This window comes from Lepidochelys kempii, chromosome 3 (assembly GCF_965140285.1).
Source record: "Lepidochelys kempii isolate rLepKem1 chromosome 3, rLepKem1.hap1, whole genome shotgun sequence".
Taxonomy (NCBI): domain Eukaryota; kingdom Metazoa; phylum Chordata; order Testudines; family Cheloniidae; genus Lepidochelys; species Lepidochelys kempii.
In genome coordinates this window covers 112966347-112984503 of record NC_136382.1, presented here as the reverse complement: position 1 = coordinate 112984503, position 18157 = coordinate 112966347, and the positions used below count along the sequence as shown (strand labels likewise).

Here is an 18157-nt window from a genome sequence, read left to right as displayed (position 1 = left end):
AAAGAGGATGCATGGTAGACTAATTTATCTATCTACAGGCTACCCAACTACCAATCTGTTTTACTTTTAACACTTTAATAGCAAGTCTGTTCTCTCATGGCTATGTACAGCACAGTATGTCGACCACTGAAAAAAGTAAGGGCTTGCCTTCTCTTGAAATGCTACAGCTACACAACTACAGCCTTTCAAGTGTAGACACTGCCAACACCAATGAGAGGGGTTCTCCCATCAGCATAGGTAACCCATCTTCATCAGCCTAGCACTGTCTATGCTGAGTGTTAGGTCTTATTTTAACTCTCCGTTCACTGGATTTTTCACACCCCTGAGTGATGTAGATACACTAATTTCATTTTCTAGTGTTGACTATGCCTCAATAGAAGGAGTCCTAAAACAATCTCTATTATAGTCAACCATGCCACATGACATCAGTTCTATAATTTATGATTTTAGCTAAGGAAACAAAACAGTAAGATCAACACTTGCCTACTCCACTGTAAGTGTCCTAAATTTACCTCAGTACACTATACAAACTATTATGTGGAGGGGTTGATTGTTTGCTGTTTCAGGGGGATGGGGTTGATTGAGTTATTTGAAGATTACCACGACCATTATAAAATATTCAGCAGAATACAATCAAATACCCAAATGTTATTTCGTCACTGCCATCCTTTTTCAAAAGCTTCTCTACTCCCTCCCCTCCCCTGCAGCTTCAATCACAGTGGCCCCATTATGCTTTCAGATCACAGACATGGTTAGTGAAAACAATACTGTCAGGGATATAATGGACAAAAGTTGTGTCACCTCCCTTCCCCCCACCCGCATATGTTTTGTTTGTATGAAGAACTGTGCCAGGGAGCTGCTAAGTTATATCATTTCCTTCAATGAAAGTCATTTACTAGGAAAATGAATCATGGGAAAGGCAAAGAAGATATCAACTATTTTATATCCACCCTATTCCTTCCTGTATCTGTGCCTGGAAAAATCAAGTAACAAAAGAAAATTGTCTGAATTCATATCTGGTGTAATACCATTAAAATCAATGGAATTACAACCTGAATCAATTTGGCTCAATATCACCATAACCCTTTGGCAATGTCCAATCATATATGATGTAAAAGTTCACCAATTAGTTAAAAATATGAAGACATAACTCTGATGTCAAAGCATATGACAGAGTTAATCTAAAGTGGGAATTTTCACATGTTTACTTGGCACAAAATAATGCAGGTAAACCACAACTATACTCTAAATTAAAAGCTAAGCTAATGCTTTTGCATAACAGAGTAACTGATAAAACAAACTGCATTAAAGACTAACTGACAGCAGCATTACTAAACAAACTAAACACAACACAGTACAACTAAACAAAACACAATCTCATCTGCTACAGTGTGTGTGCATGTAGACGATAGCATCACAGGGGCAACATTGCAGTTATGGTTAAGACGGAATTTCTATTATAAGCCACTGTTTCAGGCATTTATAATTTTCTTGGAAAAACTACCCTTCTCATACTTGTTTTTATCTCAAAATGTGATGACCTCTTTCCTTTTTTAAAAAAATAAAGAGAGAAATCTACACAGATTGCACTGGGATGTTTAAGTTATCCAAGCAGGAGAGACCCTCTGTTTTATCAAAAGTTGAGAATTTTTTAGATAGCCTTTTTTTTAATTTATTTATTGGGGGGGGCATATGGCCCAACTTGATGATCACTTTAGATAAGCTATTACCAGCAGGACAGTGGGGTGGGAGGAGGTATTGTTTCATATTCTCTGTGTGTATATAAAGTTTGCTGCAGTTTCCACGGTATGCATCCGATGAAGTGAGCTGTAGCTCACGGAAGCTCATGCTCAAATAAATTGGTTAGTCTCTAAGGTGCCACAAGTACTCCTTTTCTTCTCACACAAAAGTTTTTTAAAACTGCAATTTGCCATTAACTCAATTTTCAGTGGTGAGGGAAAAACAGATCCCTCACCAAAATCTCATATATGACTCAGATTTATTTGTTTTTGAGACCGTCTCAAACCAATAAAGTGTAGCTGCTACTCAAGTGATGGATTCCCCAAAGGATGCACAGTTTACGAGAAGACCTGGGATGACAGATGCATCCAAAAGACTACTGTAGGAAGACAGAATGAGCCCCAGGTTGAGTTGGGTGTGGAGTCTCGTTGAGGAGGGCATTCAATGTCAAGGAAAGGTTGAAATAAGGGGGGGGGAAGTTTTGAACTTTTGTGGGATTACTCAAACTAAGATTTTTGTGTCTCTTCCCCCACCACAACAACCCAGAATAATTACGAAGCTACTGTAAATCATATCACAAGGGATAATAGTATTTGTATTTAAATGTTGAGAGTGGCAAAGGAATAAGTTGATCACTCTTCTTGTTCATATCTCTGTTGCAGCATTTTTCTCAGACACCAAAGAAAATTTGTTTCCCCGATGCAGATGCTACAGCAGCTTCCATTCAAGATGCTGCCAGAGCAACTGCATTTCAAATGCCTTCAGAGCAACTTAAATCCAAGCTATTTGCAAAGTTTCTAAATGTCTTATATCATGCATATATTATCATTTAACATTTGTAGACAGTCCTGTAGATGGAATGTGATGCTTCATCCTTGAATTATGCTGTCTGAATAATGTCACATGAATTACAGCTCCCTCTTTTGCATGAGCTACAGTTTACCACTGGTATCCATACGTCACAAAATCATATTATATATGTAATCCACAGGTATTTACATTCTTCTTATTGTCCAATATTGAAGTCATAATAAGAACATGCTGTCATAAAAGAAACTTATACAAAACTATGTACCTTTATGAAATATAATCATTTAAAATTTTAAACTGATAGAAGAGGAAAAATTAGAAAAGGATCTGGTATGATAAAAACAAGAAAGTAAAAGACACAAAACAGAGACTTGTGTTAGCCTTCAGGTGTATTTTTACATCATATTAAAGAGTGTTACCCAAAAATGGATGGGAAGAATAAAATACTCTCAATATTTTAGTGACAAACTGCTCAAACATTGCTCTAGTGCAGAGGTGGCCAACCTGTGGCTCGGAGTCACATGCGGCTCTTCAGAAGTTAATAAGCGGCTCCTTGTAAAGGCACCGACTCCAGGGCTGGAGCTACAGGCGCCAACTTTCTAATGTGCCGGGGAATGCTCACTGCTCAACCCCTGGCTCTGCCACAGGCCCTGCCCCCACTCCACCCTTTCCCCTCCCTCCCCTGAGCCTGCCATGCTCTCGCTCCTCCCCCCTCCCCAACAGCCAGAGACCCTAGCGGCTCTGGTCAGCACCGCCGACCGGGACGTTAAGGGTTCCATCGGCAGTGCTGCCCAGCTAAGGCAGGTTAGTGCCTACCTTTTCGAACACCGCACTGTGTCCCGGAGGCAGTCAGCAGCGGGTCCAGCTTCTAGGCAGGGGGGCCATGGGGCTCTGCGCGCTGCCCCCAGCCCGAGCACCAGCTCCGCACGCCCATTGGCCGGTTTCCCACCAATGGGAGCTGGGGGCAGGGGCGGTGCCTGTGAGCAAGAGCTGCACTGAGCCACTTGCGTGCCTCTGCCTAGATTGGAAAGCAGATATTGTGCACATCTCTGCAGATCTTAATTTCTGTGTTTGGTGCTTAGATACCATGGATACCATGGACAGATGCACATATACCTTGCTTACATTAGAAGAGAGACAGTCTGTTTCATAATTGCTCTCCAACTGCAAACCTGTGAAAATAATTAACTGCAGGTGTCAAAGTAACAATGCAAGCCTGCTTTTCTGCTACTTCGCAATTTGCATCCTGAGTAGTTTCTACACTTGCAGAAAATGAGTGCAAGGTAGGTGTAAAATGCAGTCGAAGTCTGTATTCCCCACTTTGCACAGGTGCCAATGAATATCCAAGTTGCAAGGGAGTGAGAAATCAGGCCCTGTGGTTCTCCTCTGACTCTGGTAATTCTGAGTTAGGATAAAAAAAACGAGGAGTCTTTGTGGCACCTTAGAGACTAACAAATTTATTTGGGCATAAACTTTCGTGGTCTAGAACCCACTTCATCAGATGTATGAAGTAAAAGATACAGGAGCAGGTATAAATACATGAAAGGATGTGGGTTGCTTTACCAAGTGTTAGGTCAGTCTAACGAGATAAATCAATTAACAGCAGGATACCAAGGGAAAAGAAATAACTTTTGAAGTGGTAAGAGAGTGGCCCATTACAGACAGTTGACAAGAAGTTGTGAGTAACAGTAGGGAGAAATTAGTATTGGGGAAATTAAGTTTAGGTTTTGTAATGACCCAACCACTTCCAAGTCTTTACTCAGGCCTAATCTGATGGTATCTAGTTTGAAAATTAATTCCAGTTCTGCAGCTTCACATTGGAGTCTGTTTTTTAAGTTTTTTTGTTGAAGAATTGCTACTTTGAGGTCTGTTATTGAGTGACCAGAGAGACTGAAGTGTCCTCCTACTGGTTTTTAAATGTTATGATTCCTGATGTCAGATTTGTGTCCATTTATTCTTTTGCATAGAGACTGGTTTGGCCAATGTACATGGCAGAGGGGCATTGCTGGCACATGATGGCATGTATCACATTGGTAGATGTGCAGGGGAATGAGCCCCGGATGGTGTGGTTGATGTGGTTAGGTCCTATGATGGTGTCCCTTGAATAGATATGTGGACAGAGTTAGCACTGGGGCTTGTAGCAGGGTTTGGTCCCTGGGTTGGTGTTTTTGTTGTGTGGTGTGTAGTTGCTGGTGAGTATTTGCTTCAGGTTGGGGGGCTGTCTGTAAGCAAGGACTGGCCTGTCTCCCCAAGTCTGTGAGAGTGATGGGTCGTCCTTCAGAATAGGTTGTAGATCTTTGATGATGCGCTGGAGAGGTTTTAGTTGGGGGCTGTAGGTGACGGCTAGTGGCGTTCTGTTACTTTCTTTGTTGGGCCTGTCTTGTAGTAGGTGACTTCTTGGTACCCTTCTGGCTCTGTCAATCTGTTTCTTCACCACGTGGCTATTGCAGTTTTAAGAACGCTTGATAGAGATCTTGTAGGTGTTTGTCTCTGTCTGAGGGATTGGAGCAAAGCTGTTGTATCTTAGAGCTTGGCTATAGACAATGGATTGTGTGATGTGGTCTGGATGAAAGCTGGAGGCATGTAGGTAAGTATAGCGGTCAGTAGGTTTCCGGTATAGGGTGGTGTTTATGTGACCACCGCTTATTAGCACTGTAGTGTCTAGGAAGTGGATCTTGTGTGGACTGGTTCAGGCTGAGGTTGATAGTAGGGTGGACCACTGAAACCTTAGTTAGGATAGGAACCCTGAGCTCTGCTGGTTTGAGTCTGAAAAGCAGCATGGACAGCTAGGTAAGCAGAGCAACATGCATTCAGATATTTCAATGAACTGGCATGGCTTCTGCCTCTTTTGTGTTCACTTTCTGCTAGCATTTGAGCCACTGAGTTTGACCTGAATGGTGGCAGAAAGGGAAGCTACATTTGTTGTGTAAACTATACTGTAATCTAATTCCAAAGCACACTGCTTCATACTGGTACCTATTACCTTGTCAAAATGCTGTACTTCAACCAGGTGGTGAAGTTTTCAAGATTCATATTCTGATCTCCTCACTATTCCAGACCTGTCTCCTTTCTGTCCAAATTAAAATCTCCTCAGACATCTTCTTATCTTGAGGATGTCTGGCCATCAGCTCAAACTCAAAGGGGCTAAAACAGAGCTCTGAATCCTCCCACTCTTAAACTCTCCTCCCCACACCTCCTTTCACAATCACTCTTAGCTGACAAGCCCTTAGTTAATGTCCCATGTGTTTTGAGAGAGAGGTTCAATTGATTAAAGTTTGTAAAGCAATGGATTCTTGGATGAAGAGGCACCATGTAAGTGCAAAGTATTATTATTAATATGAAAGTCAGAGTAGAAATGAACAAAGCACATCATGCCATGTATGCTAACTAGAAATCCAATCATGAAGATTTGTAAGAGTTCTTACATTAATCAAATCAACTTGTCCATACTCCCTACTGTCTGGGTCAAATTTTAAAGTTGGAAGCTCAAATTCATTCAATAAATACTGCAATAAAAGTGTCCTGCTGATTGAATGCTCAGTTATTGTGATATACATCAAAGTGACTTAGAAAGGAGGTATTCATAATTGTCCGTGCCTTAGAAACACAGCCCCCATTGAAGATCAGTAGGACTTGTGCTCCTAAGTTATTTAGGTGCTCTTGAAAATCCTACCTTTATGCAAAAAGCTAGTTGTGTCCTTAATTAGCTATTTGTGTGGGCATTTATTTGTAGACCCAATACGTGGGCAAGAATCTCAGCTGACATAAATCCTAACTCAATGGAGCAATGTCAATTTACGCTAGGTGAGGATCTGCCCCACAATAGTCATGCATGCAGATAGATAGCTTCCACCCTTCTCTTCTTTTGTAGAGAAGATTTTTAAAAAGGATTTATGATAAGGTTTAGCACCCACGCTGCACTGCTAACTAGGAGCCGCCGGAGGTAAGCTAAATTGCTTTTCCAATCCACCCACTGCTGTGTGGAGACTAAGATTTTTGCATGATTTTTGATAAATCCCCAAGAACTGGAAAATATGGATCATTTTCTAATAAGAAAAAGAAGTTCGGAAACACAACCAACAAATCCATCAACATCTGCAAGGGAAAGTGTAAGTACACCAGGCACAACAGAAAATTCTGGCAGTAAAAATGAACAGGCTGCTTCCATCTCATCTGAACAGCCAACTAAAAAGAAAAAATCGTGGCCAAGGCAGTAGTGTTGATTTTCTTGAAATATGGTTTCATCAATTGTGCTGAAGCAAACCAAGAACTAAAGCCTCAATGTGTTGTTTGTAAACAAGTGCTTGCAAACAAGAATTTAAAGCCGCCAAAGTTGAAGAGACATTTAGAAACAAAACATTCAGAACTCATGGATAAACCATTGGACTATTTTCAAAGGAAGCAACGGGAACTTAACTTATCAGGTCAGGTTCTCAGCCAGTCAATCACCTTGAACGATAAAGCACAACTGGCATCATGTTTGGTTGCATATCGTGTGGAAGAAGAGAAAATGGCCCATACAGTTGCTGAAAAAGTTATTCTTCCAGCATCTGTGGATATGGAGAGGACAATTTTTGATGAGAAGTTCGCTGAAAAATTGAAAAGTATTCCTCTCAGTGATAACACAGTGTCTCGGTGAATGTATGATATTGCAGAGAATTTGGAAGCTCAACCTGTAGTGCAGTTACAGTCAGTCGGGGATTTTGCTATACAATTTGACGAAAGTACTGATATTTCAGATTGCACAACGCTGTTAGTTTATGTGAGGTATGTATGTAAGATGATTGTAAGGAGGATTTGCTGTGTTGTCTGACCCTACCAACAAATACAAAGGGGGCATAGATAATTAACACACAGAGTGACTGCGTAGCGGAAAATACAAACTGGAATGGGGTAACTGCAAAGGAATAACGAGTGACGGTGCAGCAAATATGACCAGAAAAACAGTGGAGTTGTGAAAAAAATCTGTGAGGCAGCTGACAATGACATTGTTTGGAATCACTGCTTCATTCACCGTGAAGCTTTGGCGTCCGGGGTATTCCTCCTGATCTTATGGCTGAACTGAAGGAACCAGTCAAAATTCATAGAATCATAGAATATCAGAGGTGGAAGGGACCTCAGGAGGTCATCTAGTCCAACCCCCTGCTCAAAGCAGGACCAATCCCCAATTTTTGCCCCAGATCCCTAAATGGCCCCCTCAATGATTGAACTCACAACCCTGGGTTTAGCAGGCCAATGCTCAAACCACTGAGCTATCCCTCTCCCTAAAATTGTAAACTTCATTAAAGGGAGCTCACTTCATAGCAGGCTTTTTGAAGTGTTATGCTCAGACACGGGAGCAGAACACATGTATTTGTTTCACACTGAAGTAAGGTGGCTGTCGCAGAGCAGAGTGCTTACCAGGGTGTATGAACTCAGCAACGAGATTCATGGTTTTTTGGTGGTGAAACCGTCTACCATGGCAACTTTGTTTGACGATGACAGTTGGTTAATAAAGTTGCCATACCTTGCTGACATTGTCTCGATTTTTAAATGAACTAAACTTGAAGTTACAAGGAAGATGCAATGATTTGTTTCGACGTTGTGAAGAGATACAGGTAATTCAAAAGTCATTGGCACTGTGGCAAGCATGTTTGAAAAGTAATCAGCCCGGCTACTACATGTTCCCAACACTGTTACAACACATTGAGGAGAATACCACTAGTAAGGAAAATGTGAATGAAATGAAAACTATCATACAGTTACATCTCGCTGCTCTGACAGTTTTAGTCACTATTTCCCAATAAAGGAATTTGAATATTTGAATGAAAAATGCTGGGTGAAAGATCCTTTTGCTTTCAAAAACCCTGAGGCAACAAATGGAGCTAAATCTGGCACCTGAGCAAAAGAAGGATCTGCTGCGTCTCACCTGTGATAACACTCTGAAAATACGGCACAAGTCAATAAACTTGTCGTCATTTTGGATCAGTGTTTCGAAGAATACCCACTGCTAAGTAAAGTAAGTGTGCTCTTGCTACTGCCTTTCACAACAACCTAAATGCGTGCAGTTAGATTTTCAACTTTGACAGGATTAAAAACCAAAGAAAGAAACTGACTGAGCTGTGTACCTGATATGCGGGTAGCTCTTTCATCCTGTGATCTTGACTGGAATGAGATCCTGAGGAACAAACAGGCCCACCAGTCACATTAAGAAAGTGAAACTCAACCTGACCACCTTTATATAGTGTTTTGTTTAAAAGTAATGGCTTTGTCTAGTGTTAGTTACATAAAATGAGTTAAACTGGAATGTATTGCGTTATTACGATTTTATGGACACTCTAGTCAAAAGATATAATTATTCTGGGTCATGGGCATCAACAATTTTCTTCACCTGGGTTGCGAGAAAAAAAGTTTGAAAACCACTGATGTAGACCAACCCTGAGAGTGTTTGTCTAACCTTCTCTTTAAAATCTCCAATGATGGAGATTCCACAACCTCCCTAGGCAATTTATTCCAGTGCTAAACCACCCTGAGAGTTTGGAAGTTTTTCCTAATGTCCAACCTAAACCTCCCCTGATGCAATTTAAGTCCATTGCTTCTTGTCCTATCCTCAGCAGTTAAGAACAACAATTTTTCTCCCTCCTCCTTGTAACAACCTTTTATGTACTTGAAAACTGTTATCATGTCTCCTCTCAGTCTTCTCTTTTCCAGACTAAACAAACCCAATTTTTTCAATCTTCCCTCAGAGGTCATGTTTTCTAGACCTTTAATCATTTTGTTGCTCTTCTCTGGACTTTCTCCAATTTGTCCACATCTTTCCTGAAACGTGGGACCCAGAACTGGACACAATACTCCAGTTGAGGCCTAATCAGTGTGGAGTAGAATTACTTCTTGTGTCTTGCTTACAATACTCCCACTAATATATCCCAAAATTATGTTCATTTTTTTGCAACAGTGTTACACTGTTGACTCATATTTAGCTTGTGGGTCCACTATGACGCCCAGATCCCTTTCTGCAGTACTCCTTCTTAGGCAATCATTTCCTATTTTCTACGTCCGCAACTGATTGTTCCTTCCTAAGTGGAGGCCTTTACATTTGTCCTTATTGAATTTCATCCTATTTACTTCAGACCATTTCTCCAATTTGTCCATATCCTCTAAAGCACTTGTAAACCCTCCCAGCTGGTATCATCCGCAAACTTTGTAAGTGTACTCTCTATGCCATATCTCCATATATTATTTTGTGTATTTAATTAAATACCAGTTACCATCCTACCGCAGCTTCACACAAATCATGAACAAAAAGTTAATTTCCCAGTAAATAAGTAGTATATTATTCACCATTTTCTAACATACTAAAACTTTACAATTAATAATCTGAAAATATTGAGCTATATAATTGCTTAGATAAATGTATATAGTTACAATGTATATATGTAGCAAAGAGATGTACCAAACATAGTGCAAAGACTTATATTTAGCTGTAAATGAACGTGTTTTAATGATTACATCAATCTATTTAAATGCACCTTTTTTTAGAAAAGAATTGAAGTACAAATGGAAAAGTTGATTTAAAATCAAGGCTTTCAATTCACTGCTGCAACCAGTAATGCCTGTAGTGGGTGCAGGGACGTAAGAAGGCATCTTGTACCTCTGTACCACCATGCTAGGTCCCACATTGCTCCCACATTGGTTCTGTGACATTTTTAAGAGACAGAAGGCCTCAATCCTGCATTTCTCCAGCAACTTCCAGAAGAATTTGTGGTGTGTACTGAATTTAGGATAAGGACTGCAGTCCATTACCTAGCTTACTCAAGTATCAAATGAATGTGACCTGAATCCAAATCACTCAATGCAAAGACCCTATAAAAGCAAATCTAGTGTATTTTTACCCTGCATGCAAAAAAGCAATGAAAACTAACTACACCGTTAATAAAAGAAGGAAATATAAAAGGCAAAAAGAATCCAAGAATAACTATACTTTGTGATGCCTTTTAGGGGCTGACATAAGAAAGTAGAAAAAATGTTCACTGATTTGGTGAATTTAATGTGGCAAATGAAAGTATAATACACTGCTAATTAAACAATGCTCCTGTGGTAGTTAAAATAATAGTATTTTTGCTCATTTTTTTCCCCACTAGAGAAATGTGCTTGAGCTACAATACTGTAGTGTTCAGGAACTTATCACAGACACAGATGTGTACATACGGATGTGGGGAGGGGGAGCACGACAACATTTCTGAGGGCAAACAAAGATTCCAGATATACAGACCTATACAACTTCTCTATAAGCAAGAAGCAAGCAAACAAAAAACATTCCCAACCCCACAACTTCATATTGCTTAAGAAACAACAAAATAGTGCCTCCAAGACAGATGGCTTCAGTTCTGCTTTTTACTCACATGTTTTGTATGTGTGAAACACATAGGGTAAAGAATCTGGGTGTTGTATTGTAAATACAGTATTATGTTTTCTTCAACCAATTAATTTACAGTATCACCTTCATTCACTTGCTAGATACCTTGGCAGCAAGTGAGAACAAGTGTGGGGTGCAGCTGAAATTATTTCCTTAGAGACCAATCAGTCTTTAAAGCTTTAGAAAGGAGAAATCCTAAAGCAGCTTACTATGTATTAAACCATTTGTTCTTTGAGAGAAAATTGAAAAAAATATTTTTCATATAGAGGCTCATGAGCCACCCAGGCTAGCAATCAAATTCATTGTTTAGAGACAAACATTTAATTAAAATACTTTCCTAAATATTGTATAACAATGAATTTTTTGCTACAGTTTATGTGAGTGGCAACCTTACTTGAATGTCAATAAAGTGTAGTACATACATATAATCACTCTTGTTATTATACCAGCATACATATTTTTAAACACACACCCATCATGAAGTAGTTCCAAATTCTTCACTTGATTTTTTTTTCCCACAGGTACACATACAGAGCTCCTGTTTACCTATAAAAAAACCTGTTTTTTCCCCTCCAGACCCCACTACTATTCTGAATATTTATTTTATTTGTACTACTTATATTTATGATACTAAAATAATTTAATTTTATACAGGAGTATGTAATATATTAGGCATATAGCCAATAAGTAGATCCAAGACCTCTAGTAAAACTGCACTGTCTTCACTCTTTGTGGTAAACATTCAGAATAGTGGTTTAGCCTCACAGCTCATTAAACCTTAATTAGAGCCCTGCTGCTAAATCCTTCCTTCCACACGGCACTAAAAAAGTATCCCTTCCTCTCCTAACTCTTACCTAATCATCTTGATTGCTGCATGGCCGTTTCCTATAGTTTAAAGCCCCTATACTATAGACTTACTTGCTTTAAACATCTGAGTAGCCCCACAGCCTTCAGTAGGACTTACATTTTAAATGTAAGTATATGCATGAATCCATATCATTAGCTACTCCAGATCATCAGACAGGGAACCTCACTGTAAACTGTTGCTGATACCGGGAATCAGAACAATAGTCTAGAGTTGTTATAATGTTGGCATCACTATTGCTACACACAATTACAAGAAGAACCTCTTTGCCCGTGACCACTTTGGGGCTGAAGAAATGTGAAGGCTGGAATAAGGAGCCCTCTCAGCCTTGCTTGACTTTTGTTCATGAATCAAATGATTTAGCTTTTTTTTTCTCTATCCCCTCTAGAAGCAGCAAGGAGGTGGTCCCCTTTAAACATAGCTACTCAAGACAGGCTATGATTTTCTTCCCTTTACAGGACCACCCAGATTCTCCATAGTGAAATGCATTCTGTACCAGACACATTAAACTATTTCATAATTTTCTTCAGACTGCAAAGACTTACAATCCTACAATACATTTATCACCATCAGCCACTGCTAGCACATAAACAGAACATATATAATGGGCCAAATGGACACATATAAGGAGAGAGAGAGTTAGAAAAAGAAATGTTGTGGAACCCCAAGCATTACATAATCCTGACTCAGGCTCACAAATAAATAAAATAAAGTAAAACAAAATAAAATAAAACCACAAGATTGGCTTTAAAATAGTGATAAAAAATACTTTGGGGGTTCTTTTAATTTTCTTTCTGGTTTCTGGGCCTTTAAGATTCCATTAAAAAAAAAACCTTGAAAACATGAATCTCAAGGGCTAGAAACTTAATTCTTTGGATAAAAATGAAAGCTGAGATTCTCACAATCATAACTCCAGGAGCTGGGGATTTTAAGAAAAACATCAGTGAACATGAGCCTTGTATAAGAGTGACTACACAACACAGGCAGTTTGTCCTACTGGCTATGGCCCTAGACTGGCCCTTAGGAAAGCTGGGTTCTAAGCCTGGGCTCTGTCACTGGCCTGTTAAGAGAACTTTAACTGCAACGAAATGCTATGCTTCAGTTTTCCCATCTGGTAAATGGGGATAATGATATTTCTCCTCCTTTACAAAGCACTCTGAACTCTAGAGCTGAAGAAGTACTATATGAAGAGTGAGGTATGATTATTAACAACATGAAGATGAAGTGGAAATGAACTAAATTATTTTTTCCTGAGTTAGGGAGGATAGATGCTGCTCAGGTGATAGAATAAGACACAAACTAAAGTTATATGATAAAATATGTCTATCTTTTAACATGTTAAAACAACACATTAGATCAACCATTAATTTACATATCTAATTGTGCACATATATTAATTATGAAAAAGTTGGTATACATTAACCCAGTGGCCCCACTACACTATATAACTGACACAGAGAGTATTCCATAACCTGGAATAACAACTGATCAGAGGGGATAGTTGGGGGCACAGAGAGGAGAGAGGAATTGCATGTTCACCCACATGAAACCCACATACCTGGATTGTATCCAGTTGGAGTGCATTTCACCCATCCAGAACAGCAATATAATTCTTGTCTCCCTGTTATCTGTACTATGGGTGAATTCATCCCTGTGCAGAGACCAATACAAGAACTATGTATCACTTCAGTCACATTTCTTCACCCCCAGACGAAGAATATTGCCTCAGTGTTTCCATCTCCTTCCCCATCTCCCAGAGAGTTACAACATAGTGAAGGAGCTCCCGCCACCTTCTAAGGTTTGTGGAGGGTAAAAAAGGACAAGACAGGCTCTTCTCAACCACATCCCCAATCCCAGTCTTTACACAATCACACAGTATTTTTGACACAGGAAAAGTAATATTGGATTATACACAAATAAAGTGGCTAAATCCCTTCTCATTAATTGAAGTTGGCACTTTGCTTCCTTCACCTCTGCTAGGGCCTGTCCCTGTATGGTGCTGAGCACACACAACTCAGCAAGCCACTCTTCTCTTGTTGAAGGAAATTCTTTTCTCTTTCTAGAGTCCCTGTCTGAATCCTGGAAGACCTGCATTCCAGCAAATGACCTTTATAGAGATAATCAGCCTGCCCTATACGGCTTCACACTGCCAGATCCAAGCTAGTTCTTTCCTGCCTGCCTGCCTGCCTGATCTTCCAGTGTGACCCTGCCTCTGTCCTGCTGGTTCCTGGCCCAAAGTCAGGAAGTAGCAAGCAGTGGGAAGCATTATATCAAGAAAGGGTCAGGAAATGTGGGGAGTAGGGCCAGTGCAGAGCAGAAAGGCCAGAAACTGTCCACAACTTCATTTAGTGGTTCCACAACTGGCCAGTCTCCAAAGTATTAAACATCTGTGGTTTCACTGGTAACCTAATAGCATGAATCAGCACTGTTAACAGAGCATGCTTCTATCTGTGACATATTTCTGGGAGCATGTGGAGACAAAGTTATAGACAATATGGACATACATAAATATTAAATTAAAAAAAACCATATCACCACAGAGTGAAAGTGGAAATCACAGAAAGTAAGAAACACACACTAGTAAAAGTAACTCAATAACAGAATACATCCTATATGTTTTATAGGATACCTTTTGAGTAATATATTGATACACATTTAATCCAGGAAAACTGAAATAGAAAATTCTACATGTTGCTACTGAAGCTTAAAATCAAATATCAGCTGGAAACAGCGTATTTAAACAATACATCAATTAAGAGTTTCTTTACACTTAATTTCTTATTCATAGAATCATAGAATATCAGGATTGGAAGGGACCTCAGGAGGTCATCTAGTCCAACCCCCTGCTCAAAGCAGGACCAATCCCCAACTAAATCATCCCAGCCCGGGCTTTGTCAAGCCTGACCTTAAAAACTTCTAAGGAAGGAGATTCCACCACCTCCCTAGGTAACGCATTCCAGTGTTTCACCACCCTCCTAGTGAAAAAGTTTTTCCTAATATCCAACCTAAACCTCCCCCACTGCAACTTGAGACCATTACTCCTTGTTCTGTCATCTGCTACCACTGAGAACAGTCTAGAGCCATCCTCTTTGGAACCCCGTTTCAGGTAGTTGAAAGCAGCTATCAAATCCCCCCCTCATTCTTCTCTTCCGCAGATTAAACAATCCCAGTTCCCTCAACCTCTCCTCATAACTCATGTGTTCCAGTCCCCTAATCATTGTTCTTGCCCTCCGCTGGACTCTTTCCAATTTTTCCACATCCTTCTTGGAGTGTGGGACCCAAAACTGGACACACTACTCCAGATGAGGCCTCACCAATGTCAAATAGAGGAGAACAATCACGTCCCTCGATCTACTGGCAATGCCCCTACTTATACATCCCAAAATTCCATCGGCCTTCTTGGCAACAAGGGCACACTGTTGACTCATATCCAGCTTCTCGTCCACCATAACCCCTAGGTCCTTTTCTGCAGAACTGCTGCCTAGCCATTAAGTCCCTAGTCTGTAGCAGTGCATTGGATTCTTCCGTCCTAAGTGCAGGACTCTGCACTTGTCCTTGTTGAACCTCATCAGATTTCTTTTGGCACATTCCTCTAATTGTCTAGGTCCCTCTGTATCCTATCCCTACCCTCCAGCGTATCTACCTCTCCTCCCGGTTTAGTGTCATCTGCAAACTTGCTGAAGGTGAAATCCACATCATCCTCCAGATCATTTATGAAGATATTGAACAAAAACAGCCCGAGGACCGACCCTTGGGGCACTCCACTTGACACCGCCTGCCAACTAGACATGGAGCCATTGATCACTACCCGTTGAGCCCGACAATCTAGCCAACATTCTATCCACCTTCTAGTCCATTCATACAGCCCATCCTTCTTTAACTTGCTGGCAAGAATACTGTGGGAGACCATATCAAAAGCTTTGCTAAAGTCAAGGAACAACACGTCCACTGCTTTCCTCTCATGCACAGAGCCAGTTATCTCATCTTAGAAGGCAATTAGATTAGTCAGGCATGACTTGCCCTTGGAGAATCCATGCTGACTGTTCCGGAACACTTTCCTCTCTTCTAAGTGCTTCAGAATTGATTCCTTGAGGACCTGCTCCATGATTTTTCCAGGGACTGAGGTGAGGCTGACTGGCCTGTAGTTCCCAGGATCCTCCTTCTTCCCTTTTTTAAAGATGGGCACTACATTAGCCTTTTTCCAGTCATCCAGGACTTCCCCAGATCGCCATGAGTTTTCAAAGATAATGGCCAGTGGCTCTGCAATCACAGCCGCCAACTCTTTTAGCACTCTCGGATGCAGCGCATCCGGCCCCATGGACTTGTGCTCGTCCAGCTTTTCTAAATAGTCCCGAACCACTTCTTTCTCCACAGAGGGCTGGTCACCTCCTCCCCATGCTGTGCTGCCCAGTGCAGTAGTTTGGGAGCTGACCTTGTTCGTGAAAACAGAGGCAAAAAAAGCATTGAGCACATTAGCTTTTTCCACTTCCTCTGTCACTAGGTTGCCTCCCTCATTCAGTAAGGGGCCCACACTTTCCTTGACTTTCTTTTTGTTGCTAACATACCTGAAGAAACCCTTCTTGTTACTCTTAACATCTCGTTAGCTGCAACTCCAGGTGTGATTTGGCCTTCCTGATTTCACTCCTGCATGCCCAAGCAATATTTCTATACTCTTCCCTGGTCATTTGTCCAATCTTCCACTTCTTGTAAGCTTCATTTTTGTGTTTAAGATCAGCAAGGATTTCACTGTTAAGCCAAGCTGGTGGCCTGCCATATTTTCTATTCTTTCTACACATCAGGATGGTTTGTCCCTGTAACCTCAATAAGGATTCTTTAAAATACAGCCAGCTCTCCTGGACTCCTTTCCTCCTCATTGTGAGTCTCTGCGTGCGCACAAGCGTCTGCCCATACGGTTCCTATTGCAGAGGCCATATTTGTCTTTCCTCTCTGCCCGTTATAGTAATTTTGGATGTTCTAACACAAAGAGGTAAAACATCCTCACCAAGAAGTGTAATTTTTAAATTGGTACTGCTTCTTTAAGGCAGTATTTATTTTAAAATGTTTCATCTAGGTACACGCAGTGATGAAAATTTACCCAGCTCTGCTTTCCAGGCAAGCAAGGAGAATGTGCAACAGTGACAAAAGGAGGCAGCTGCTCTTGTCCTACTTGGAATGGTCAGAACAGATTTTTTTTAAATGGCTTATAACTTAATTTTGTTTCCCTGGCAAAATGCTCTATGGCCATAGTCATCAATAAGGATTATACTTACACTATGTCGAGTTTCAAATTTTTGTTATGTTTGCTGTAGCAGAGTCCAAAAGAATGTTTATAGATATATTACACACACACACACACACACAACTGAAATGCTTTTGCTCCAGCTATCCAGAAATAGAGCTATTTGTCTTTCAGGTGAAGTTTTACTCTAAAGGTACTTCCTTCAAAAAACATATGTGAAAATGGGTTAACAGAAACTGTTTTCAACTTTAACTGTATTGGTGAAATTAACTTTTGCACTGATATATGCTGTCTCACATAAAAACAAACACACAACCAGAATTCATATGTAATTTCAAGAGAGCTATATGGCACACAGGATCAACAGAGCCAATTTTTCTTCCAAACCACAGTGTTCAAATCCATCTTTGCAAAAATGTGCAGGTGACAGAAATCAGCCCAACTGTGAAAGGTCAAATGTGATTCGATTTTTCACAAAGGTTGGGAAGAATTTACAAGAGCTGTCAATGCCTTCTCTACCAACCCTCAATTTAGCCCTAATTTGGTAACGTGGGAGGAAAAAGAATATCAGAAGCATCAGACAATAAGTGCATCACATGAGGTTCAGATGCAGTAGTAAACTAGTATTCTACACTGTGACTTCTATTATTATTCTGTATATTCATCAGTTACCGACTATGAGTTCTGCACATTTTAGTGCAGCAGGAACTGACACAATGGCCCAAATATCCAGCCTACTTTTCCGTATGGGGGATTGTTGAGGGGAACAAAAAGATTAACAACTTTTCAAAGTTATTCTAGAATTCCAGGGTAGACTGGTTGCTGTGTGTAAAATATTATAAGACTAAAGTACATACAAGTACATTCATATTGCGCTAATGCACAAAGTGAATTACACCTAGCAACGGACTTAAGATGCAATAAGATGAGATTCTATAATTACATTAGGAGTGAGAGAAAGATGAAAGAAAGTGTAGGCCCACTACTTATAGGGGAAAGAGAGCTAATAACAGACAAAACCAAGAAGGCTGAGGTGTTGAATGCCTATTTTGATTCAGTCTTCATTAAAAAGGTTAATTCAAGGGGAAGGAATACAAGACAGAATAGG

The 18157-nt window shown here is 40.3% G+C and overlaps 1 pseudogene; it reads left to right on the top strand.

Annotated features, from left to right (window-relative positions):
* The first annotated feature begins 6584 nt into the window (after positions 1 to 6584).
* On the top strand, positions 6585 to 8740 carry LOC140908799 (protein FAM200B-like; annotated as a pseudogene).
* Positions 8741 to 18157: the final 9417 nt, after the last annotated feature.